Source organism: Notothenia rossii, assembly GCF_949606895.1.
Source record: "Notothenia rossii genome assembly, chromosome: 10".
NCBI lineage: Eukaryota > Metazoa > Chordata > Actinopteri > Perciformes > Nototheniidae > Notothenia > Notothenia rossii.
The window spans coordinates 2,394,281-2,404,653 of NC_136908.1; the positions used below are offsets into that span (position 1 = coordinate 2,394,281).

General features: G+C 40.8%; 1 protein-coding gene and 1 long non-coding RNA gene across 8 annotated transcripts in view; one reads left to right on the top strand and one right to left on the bottom strand.

Moving 5' to 3' along the window:
• thrb (thyroid hormone receptor beta) overlaps nt 1-2,456 on the top strand; it is a 149,423-nt gene extending 146,967 nt beyond the window's left edge. For all 7 annotated transcript variants that reach the window (XM_079655824.1, XM_079655823.1, XM_079655826.1 and 4 more), the window contains one exon: nt 1-2,456. This exon is cut by the window's left edge and continues 422 nt beyond it. The gene's annotated coding sequence lies outside the window, so the exon portion shown is untranslated.
• LOC307022922 lies at nt 2,371-8,656 on the bottom strand. The gene is made up of 2 exons (XR_013803523.1): nt 4,693-8,656; nt 2,371-4,642 (listed from the first exon to the last, which is right to left on the bottom strand). It is a non-coding gene; the product is annotated as an uncharacterized lncRNA (long non-coding RNA).
• Nucleotides 8,657-10,373: the final 1,717 nt, after the last annotated feature.

Sequence of the window (10,373 nt, forward strand, 5' to 3'; positions counted from 1 at the left end):
TGCATGTGCGTGTGTGTGAGCGCCAGCAGAAGGCCTGTCACAATGAACTCTCTATTCGCACTACTGAGTGTCACTTCATTCCATAGTTTTTAGCTCGCTGGTCTAGTTTCGGATGATCCATTCCTTACAGTGCGGGTACATGTGAATAGCATTTTATTTTGTTGTTATTATTGTTGTGGATATAACCTCTCACCTCGGATTTTACTTTTTTGATTGATTGAACAGTTGGCTTAACTGAATCAACACTTTGTTAGAAAGAACATGCAAAAATGTTGTATTTTCTTTCCTTTTGTTATGTTGGAGAAATGGCTGCTCTCCTGATGCACAAAGTCTGCGATCGATCCGCCGTTTTGTTTTTGACTTCATCGATGGTGTATTAACCGTCAGTCGTCCCTCCGGTGAGAGTCAGAGTCTCACCGTCGCACTGTGACCGTTAACACACACGCGCCGGCTTTATAAGTCTCCAAACATCACAAAGCGGCGTTCCAGAAATGTCGGAGGAATCTGAATCTGCGCCGAAAACCCCGGCAAATCTCTCAAATACAACAGTATTAAAAGTGGCAGCAACGCTTTAACACCACAGTATTGATAAACCTCACACTACTCCTGTCTTTACTGCAGGAAGCTCAACGTTACCTCTGCTCTGCTGCAACTTCTGTAACAAACAATGTTAAATAGAATGGACTGAGCAGGTGCACTATGACAGCAAATAGGGCTTTGCAAAAATGATTTAATTAGTTTATCAACAGGATAAATATTGAAATAAAATCCCCTTATTCCAGCTTTTACATTTTTAATATTTGTTAAATGTTATATTAAATGTTAGACCATCTGACTTTGTAGCATAGGTTTGAGCAAATAAGCATCGTCTTAACCCTTAAATGACATGTTTCCTTATTTTCTGTCCAAATAATCATGAGATTAATCAATAAGGACAATTAGAAGGGGTTGCACTCAGAAAGCACTTGTGAGCATGGCCCTTAGACTCTGTCATAGCTGTATCTTGGGAAATAAAATCTTCCTTGTGTCCATTTTTCTTTTATAAGCTACCTGGAAACGCACAAAGTTTAAAACCGCAAACTGACCCTCAGTGATTCAGATCTCCAACATGGAAAGGAACGCAGCGTTTTAAAAGCAGATCGTCCTTGCCAGAGGTCGCTCCGGCAAACAACTCAAGCACATACTGACCCTGAAGTCAGGAAGAGACAATCACACAGTACTTTGTTTTTGTGTAACGATGCCACATGCTGTGCCAAAATCAAGTGAACGATGCCCTCCATATTGAACCCACTCACACACTCGTGTTTTAGTCCTCGTCAGCAGCTTCAAAACAATCTTGAAAACAAAACCTGTGTGTTTCATCTCACTAGAAATCACATCTATAAAAACACGTTAAATCAGTGCATCGTCGTGGGCTGCAGATTTAGGGTTGCACAATTTTAGCATTCACTTTGACTGAAATTGCAATCACGATATTAGAGATGTTGGATATTATTCTGAGACATGTGATCATGGTGTGGTTTTTAAGAGCATCTGTACCAAATAAAGATGTTATTGGGTCAGTAGAGTACGCTTTGAAGGCTGGGAAGCGTCTATTGTTAATCCAGTTTATATGTAATAACTCTAACTGTCGTCATGGGGACGCTGGTGTTATCTAAACTGGTTTGAAAGAATGATAGACACAACCAGACTATCTCTGCAGCACCACGATCCATAATTCAGAATGATAATTGAAAATGTTTTGCCAGTAACAACTACTTCACCTCCTGCGATTTGGATATTGCACCAATCCACTTTGCGACCTCTAGAAAATTGTGCAGCCCTAGTTGCAGAAATGTTTGTAAAACAGTCCACCACACTTTTATGGTGGCATGCATTCACACAAACACACAAACATGCACAGATACAGTTCACCCCTGCACAATATGCATGGGTAACAAATGGGTCGGACCCCCCACTGTGACCAGCCAGTGGGATTTGGTGTCCTGTAAAACAGTAGGACTAATCATCAGCGAGGTACACTGAGAGCTGGTGAGGTTATGAAATCGTAGCTTTCCTTTCTCTTCTTTGATCCGGTATCTTCTGTTCGCTGAAAGCCTCTGTATGGTATTGTCGTTTGCTTTGTATATCTCGCTTCCTCCAGCTTCACACTACTCCTCAAAAAGCAGCTTGTGTTTTTTACTTTCTCCTCTTTTTTCTGTGAAGTGATGCCTTTTTATCCGAGCAATAGATTTGCTGCAGTGTTTGAATGAACCCGGACCTCACACACACACCTCGAAAAACTGTATGAACTCAAAATAAATGCACAGACAATCAGAGGGAGAGACATGGAGGCGAGAGGAGGGAGGGGGAGACATTTTGGAAAAGTAACATTTGCCACGTTTACATGCACCCTGTTGTTGGTAGTCTTCTTCATGTGAAGAATGATACATTCTAATAAATGGTAGCAAAAACAATCAAGATTTACTCGCTTTGGTTTCAACTTGACGGATGATTTAAACCAATATATTGTCAGTTACGACAGGCAGGGATAAAGTCTAAAAGTGTGGGGAAATCAGGGCTGGTTGCACAAACATGCACGGTAAGAAGAGTCCTAATTCTGCTCTTATTCTTGTCTAATGGCCCCTTTGTTAAAAGCAAGTACTCCCAGGGACTGAACTCAGGAACTGAATGAGGACCTAAAAGTCCCCTCGGTGTATCTTAAGAACCTTGACATGAGAACATTTACTTTGAAAGCATTACAAACTTCGCTTGACACCTATTTTCTGAAAGACACCACACACACACACTCATTTGGTTTGATGTGCGGCTGTAGTGCAGAAACCGCATTTTGAGATAAGTCTTAGGAATTTGGCTGCTTGACTTTGTATACAAGTCAGCATGTAAAGAGTTTCCCGCGAAGCGACATCTATTGCTTGCTTCCCGTCTGAATGAAATCTGTGGTGTGTTTTAGGTTTGTGTGTTAAACCATCATGTGTTCTTCAAAGGCTGCTGGACCTTCTACCTCAGGAGCAGGGACTGATGAGTCTCTTAGGTCCTAAAGCTCCTGAGTTTCTGTAAATATGTCTGGGTTCCTGCACAGGTAAAGGGCCACAAATCGCACAAAATAAAAATAAAATCCAACTTGACTTGATTTTATTTGACCACAAAGCGTCCTAAAACTTCCATCAGGAGAAACTGCAGCTTCAGAAAGGAAGCAGATATAAAAACACAAAGGTTCCACATGAAGAAACATCTCCAGCAACTTGAGGAGACATGGAGACACTAAAGAGTGACGCACACAGCTGGGAGACCAGGGGACACTAAAGAGTGACGCACACAGCTGGGAGACCAGGGGACACTAAAGAGTGACACACAGCTGGAGACCAGGGGACACTAAAGAGTGACGCACACAGCTGGGAGACCAGGGGACACTAAAGAGTGATGCACACAGCTGGGAGACAAGGGGACACTAAAAAGTGACGCACACAGCAGGGAGACCAGGGGACACTAAAGAGTGACGCACACAGCAGGGAGTCTTTCTCTCCAGTCGAAACAAACCAAGATCCGGTAAATATAAGTCAGATTTTAACGACTTCTTTTAGTTCTCATTCGGTCTCCAAAGACTCTTTTTACATAAAACTACCTCTGTATATTCTCTGTCGAGCTGCGGAGGTTAGCTAATCGTTGGGATATAAACACTAGCGTACGGCTACGGATAAAGATTAACCAAGTTCAAAACCTAAAATTAGACTGTATGGCTTTTTAATAGCAATCACAGCTTCTCGAGTTAAAGCCATTTTATTATTGACCATATAACTCCGTAATATCCTCCGCTGTTATGTAATCTCCAGACAGGTGCATATATATATATATATATATATATATATATGTATATATTTTAAATGCTTTCTTTCCTCATCGTTCCTCTATCTTTTGAGAGTCAAGTTGCGTGCGGTGAGGAACAAGTACTTGGGACGTTTAGGGTCGTCCGTGGACATGAGGATTATCGGGACCAAGAAGATTTAAAACAATCTATAATCCTGACCTTAAAGACCTTTACGATAAGATGGTTTCGTGACATTAAAGACATCGAGGTTGACATTTAGTTGCCTTCAATGTCACCCTGTAGCAACCAGCCCTGATTTCTTTTCTAGTCTGAGTTCAAAACCTGGCTATTGACCTCAAGGACCTCGCTGACCACATCTTGTCCGGATAAAATACATAGAAATTCCAAGATAAACTTACAAATATGTTACTTTCAATCAAATCGGCCACACATTACGGCAGTGTTTTCAGTCACCATTTTTCAGCTTGATCTTAATTTAACAACCAAAGTTTACCTCACCATAAACCCAACTTTTTTAAATGTTGAGATTTAAGAAGCTAAAGTACAGTAGAGCTGAAAAGTAACTAGTGCAGCTTTAACCCAAAAGACAACAAATCCCGCATCAATAGTGATAATTCATACGACTAGCTAACATCGCAAATGCTTGTATTTTTGTAGGTTGACCTTAAGGACCTCGCTTACCACATCCTGTCCGGATAAAATGCATAGAATTTCAAAGATAAACTTTCAATCAAATCGTTCCGCAGTGTTCTTCAGTCTCCATTTTCCAGCTGAATCTTGTAAAGAGCGTCAAATTTACCAACCAAACGTTACCTCACCATAAACCCAACGTTTTTTTAAAGTGACCTCAATGTAGCCTCAACCTGTAAACACCATATCCCAACGTGCATTGCGGCTAAACAATCCAATCACAGAGCTTAAACCATAGCTGAGGATCTTGGGTAATCAGTTCAGCGGCTGTGTATCTGTTTCCGGTTATTTTATTTTGAAATTCAGTTCCTGACAGACGCCAAAAAAGCCAGAGATTATAGAATTAAACAAATAAATAAAAACAAGGATAATTGTGTGTTATTGTAGAGTAAATAACAGAGTGTTATTTAAAAACAATAACAAATTAGAATTATTATTCTGAGGCTCTGAGACCCATTTCTTTTCCTCACTGACAGCAACAAAAGTCCGACATTATACGATTTAAAATAAAAACAATAATCGTGGCTTGATATTGAGTAAGAACATGTTTTTATGAACCACACAGCTTCCGGGCTTCCAAGACACGAAACTTACTATCAATAGAAATACATTGCTTTTTAAATCGTTCTGTGTGACACGAAAAAAAGGGGAAAATGGTGTTGGTGAACACGAACCAATAGATTCAATGTTGTGACTATAACACGAAATGCCGTGAGACTGGGTTGTGCAACCATACGAAGTAAAGAATAATGCCACAGGTGAAATCCTTAGTATAGAAATAACGTATTAGGCTTTATGCAACCAGCGCCTGGCTCTCAAGCTCCTAAAGAAAGTGCTTATATCAAAAGTCTCTGCTGGAGCAACAGTCGATTAAAATGAACTTTTTTTGCTAAAAACGGTCGATTGAATTAACTTAAAAGTTACATTATAGGCAAAACAACTTTGAGATCTTGAGATTAAAGACGCTTTAATACAGTAGAGCTGAAGAAACTGTGATTATTCAGGATAATGGAGAGATTTGACTCATTATGTCAACTAATGCAGCTTTAACCCCAAAAGGTAACCCAACAGATATGAAATCCTACATCAATAGTGGTCATTCATTCATAACATCGCAAATGCTTGTATTTTTGTAGTTAATGTGCAAAATGGAGATCATATGTTATTATGTGTCCATGTCACACACAGTCTCTTGATATGTTGGTGCATGTAAACGTGGTCCAGAAGAGTTTCAATGTTTCCTCTCGGCTCTCTCCCACCACTTGTTACTCTTTCTCAGTTACAAACAATAACAAGAGTTGCATGATAGAAAAGCTATTTTAAAGTACAAAGGAAAAAGGATGTATATTTTCAGACAGCAGATTTTTTTTACGGATGTTGTTCGCATAATATGATATTGTTTTTGCATCGTGTTAAAAAAAATACAGTGAGAAGACTTTATGAATCATTAAAAAACTCTTCAATAGAGCGGTGCAGGGAGGACGCATTTACCCGGAAGGAAGCTGCTGGTTCCCTCGACAAAAGAGCAACAGGATTTCTCCAGAGGATTTAGGAAAAGAGCTAGAAATAAGATCTGTGGAAATCGAAGCTGTTTGATGAATGCACGTTTTGTTCAGCCGGATCATCTCAACATGTCTACCCTACTTTTATAATGTTCTAATCATAAATCTAATGTCCAGAAGCTAAATGCTAACGTTATGCTATAAAGGAACTACAGCCGAGTCCAGCAGCACGACTTCAACGTCACGCCAACTTCAGATCCATATTCAAACACACAGATTCTAAATGGTCCGAGTTGAAGCGTTTGTTTGAACAGTCTGCAGGAGGCAGGGACTTGCTCTCAAGCAGAACAGAAACTAACTTAGAGGAGTGTTTACGTGTTCGGCGTAATGACGTACAACGGCCTCCACGACTTCTGTAGTCCTATTCAGCCACTTGGTAACAACCATCGTTTCTCAGACACGTCAACTCTTCAGAGATCACCAGTGGGGTCACTGCTGATGATTTAATGTAGAACAAAACGTGATCCGTCTCTTCAACGTGTCTCAACCACAGACCTTATTTCAGATACTTTCCTAAATCCTATGGAGAAATCCCATTGGCTCTGACCCCTAGATTCCACCGGGTCTGTCTGCGCCGCGTTACGGTACGTCCACACAGCAGCTTTGAAAAGATCTTGAAAATCTTGGAGGTGGAGTCTGAGAGCTTGGGGATTTTTTTGCGAGCAACGTGACCAACAACCAATCACATGAATCTCCCGCCCCCGACATACAAAGCAAAAAACCCCGGGGATTTAATGCGAGCAATATATATATATAAACTCCCCAAACAGAAAACCTACCAGTTTCACCCACTGTCTCTGCCACCTCCCTCCATGCCTGGTTCCTCCGGTTGTATCCCGGTAAATAGTTCTGGTCGTAAAGAACCGGGTGATTTGCTACCGTAATATCTCGTTTGGAATATGAGGAAATGAACTGCGGTCTGGCTCTCCCAGCTTGCACGCGGTTTGATTGGCTAGCGCTTGTACTGTCAGATTTGCATAAACGGGATTTGATTGGCTGACGCTTCCAGCTCAGCTTCAAAAGTTGAACATTGCTCAACTTTTGAATCCTGTAAATCTTCGCTTCGCTTCCCCACAATGCAGTTCGGCGAAAAGCGAGGCAAAGTGACGTCACTCCCATTCAAAGTCAATGGGCAGAGAAAAGTTGGAAGATTTTTTTAAAGCTGCTGTGTGGACGTACCATTACGGCTGTGCCGCGGCGTTTGCACAGATCGCGGCCACTCTAGTCAATGGGTGCTATTCCACCACACGCGGTGCGTTACGGCTCAGAAGCGTCCCAGAAGCGTCTCGGCGCTGGGCTCTGCTAAAAATAGGATGCTGGTCTATTTACGACGCGACGCGAGGCGTTGCAGAGGCGCCGGGCAGGAAGTGGACCGGTCAGAGCATCCGGCCCATCCCCAAAATAAACACATTTTGCAGACCCTATCCCTCCGTAGTCTTTCAAGCAGGAGCGTTCTCCTCCGGTTTACAGGCACTGTGTAAATTATAGAATAATTTTGATGATGAATGCTTTTTTTTATCACTAAAATACAGCAACACATCTTTGATTCATGTCGTTTATAACTGGGATATTACAACTATTACTAAATGTGTCTGTAAAAAGCAGCCTGTCCAGGAAATATGCCCAAATCAACAAAAACTGTGAGCCGGCACGCAAGACGCTCCGCTTCTGAAATGCTTCTGAAACGCGCCCGGTAGGGTTTGACGCTGTAGGAGGTCGGAACAAAACCACGGCGCAGCCGTAACGCGACTCACTTCCGGGTTTTAGGACTCGTCACTGCACCACTCTATTAGTGCAGCGTTCATGTGTACTATTTGAAAAGAGGCTGTTCACAGAACACTTGGTGAAACACAGATTCTCTCCTTGTGTGTTTGAGTGTCTTTTTGTTCCTTCTGTTCAACACAAACTGGAAAACCGTCACCGAGAGAAAGGGATGAGGCGAAATGTGTTTTAGGTTCAGGAGCAAATCTGTGGCAGCAGAAACAGAAGATAGTGTCAGAGGACACAGAGGACACAGAGGACACAGAGGACACAGAGACTGCAGCTGTGGAGAATAAAGATGGTTTTGAGAGAATTTGATGATGTGTATTTGTTTTTGTTGCACATGTGTGACTGGTCTGTTTTACTTTAGTTAAAATCACAACTCAGTTTGAGTCTAGTATATAAAATATAATATAATCTGACATTTTAAAGACTGTTTACCGACTTACTATACTATCACTTTTTATTAACAATATTATCTGGCATTTTTATGACTTTTTATGTGACTTTATATAACATACTATTCTATTGTGTTTTTTCCGGGGGACACTAAAGAGTGACGCACACAGCTGGAGACCAGGGGACACTAAAAAGTGACGCACACAGCTGGAGACAAGGGGACACTAAAGAGTGACGCACACAGCTGGGAGACCAGGGGACACTAAAGAGTGACGCAGAGAAGAAATATTTTTAAAATAAGTGCGATTAAAATGCGTTAATTTTTGTGTAATTAATTAATCTTAATTAACGCGTTAAAGTCCCGGCCCTAATATATATATATATATATATATATATATATTTGAAATGCTCTTTTTCCTCATCGTTCCTCTATCTTTTGAGAGTCAAGTTGCGTGCGGTGAGGAACAAGCACTTGGGTCGTCCGTGGACATGAGGATTATCGGGACCAAGAAGATTTAAAACAATCTATAATCCTGACCTTAAAGACCTTTACGATAAGATGGTTTCGTGACATTAAAGACATCGAGGTTGACATTTAGTTGCCTCCAATGTCACCCTGTAGCAACCAGCCCTGATTTCTTTTATAGTCGGAGTTCAAAACCTGGCTATTGACCTCAAGGACCTCGCTGACCACATCTTGTCCGGATCAAATACATAGAAATTCCAAGATAAACTTACAAATATGTTACTTTCAATCAAATCGGCCACACATTACGGCAGTGTTTTCAGTCACTATTTTTCAGCTTGATCTTAATTTAACAACCAAAGTTTACCTCACCATAAACCCAACTTTTTTAAATGTTGAGATTTAAGAAGCTAAAGTACAGTAGAGCTGAAAATTAACTAGTGCAGCTTTAACCCAAAAGACAACAAATCCCACATCAATAGTGATAATTCATACGACTAGCTAACATCGCAAATGCTTGTATTTTTGTAGGTTGACCTTAAGGACCTCGCTTACCACATCCTGTCCGGATAAAATGCATAGAATTTCAAAGATAAACTTTCAATCAAATCGTTCCGCAGTGTTCTTCAGTCTCCATTTTCCAGCTGAATCTTGTAAAGAGCGTCAAATTTACCAACCAAACGTTACCTCACCATAAACCTAACGTTTTTTTAAAGTGACCTCAATGTAGCCTCAACCTGTAAACACCATATCCCAACGTGCATTGCGGCTAAACAATCCAATCACAGAGCTTAAACCATAGCTGAGGATCTTGGGTAATCAGTTCAGCGGCTGTGTATCTGTTTCCGGTTATTTTATTTTGAAATTCAGTTCCTGACGGACGCCAAAAAAGCCCGAGATTATAGAATTAAACAAATAAATAAAAACAAGGATAATTGTGTGTTATTGGTGAGTAAATAACAGAGTGTTATTTAGAAAGAATAACAAATTAGAAGGAAAAAAATATTAATAAAATACAGATTTCAGTATTCTGAGGCTCTGAGCCCCATTTCTTTTCCTCACTGACAGCAACAAAAGTCCGACATTATACGATTTAAAATAAAAACAATAATCGTGGCTTGATATTGAGTAAGAACATGTTTTTATGAACCACACAGCTTCCGGTCTTCCAAGACCCGACCAGACAAAAAGACGTGCTGCAGGCACGAAACACACTACCGATAGAAATACATTGCTTTTTAAATCGTTCTGTGTGACACGAAAAAAAGAGGAAAATCGTGATGGTGAACACGAACCAATAGATTAAATGTTGTGACTATAACACCAAATGCCGTGAGACCGGATTTTAGGACTCGTCACTGCAACACTCTATTAGTGCAGCGTTAATGTGCCTACTATTGAAAAAGAGGCTGTTCACAGAAGACTTGGTGAAACACAGATTCTCTCCTTGTGTGTTTGAGTGTCTTTTTGTTCCTTCTGTTCAACACAAACTGGAAAACCGTCACCGAGAGAAAGGGATGAGGCGAAATGTGTTTTAGGTTCAGGAGCAAATCTGTGGCAGCAGAAAGAGAAGATAGTGTCAGAGGACACAGAGGACACAGAGGACACAGAGGACACAGAGACTGCAGCTGTGGAGAATAAAGATGGTTTTGAGAGAATTTGATGA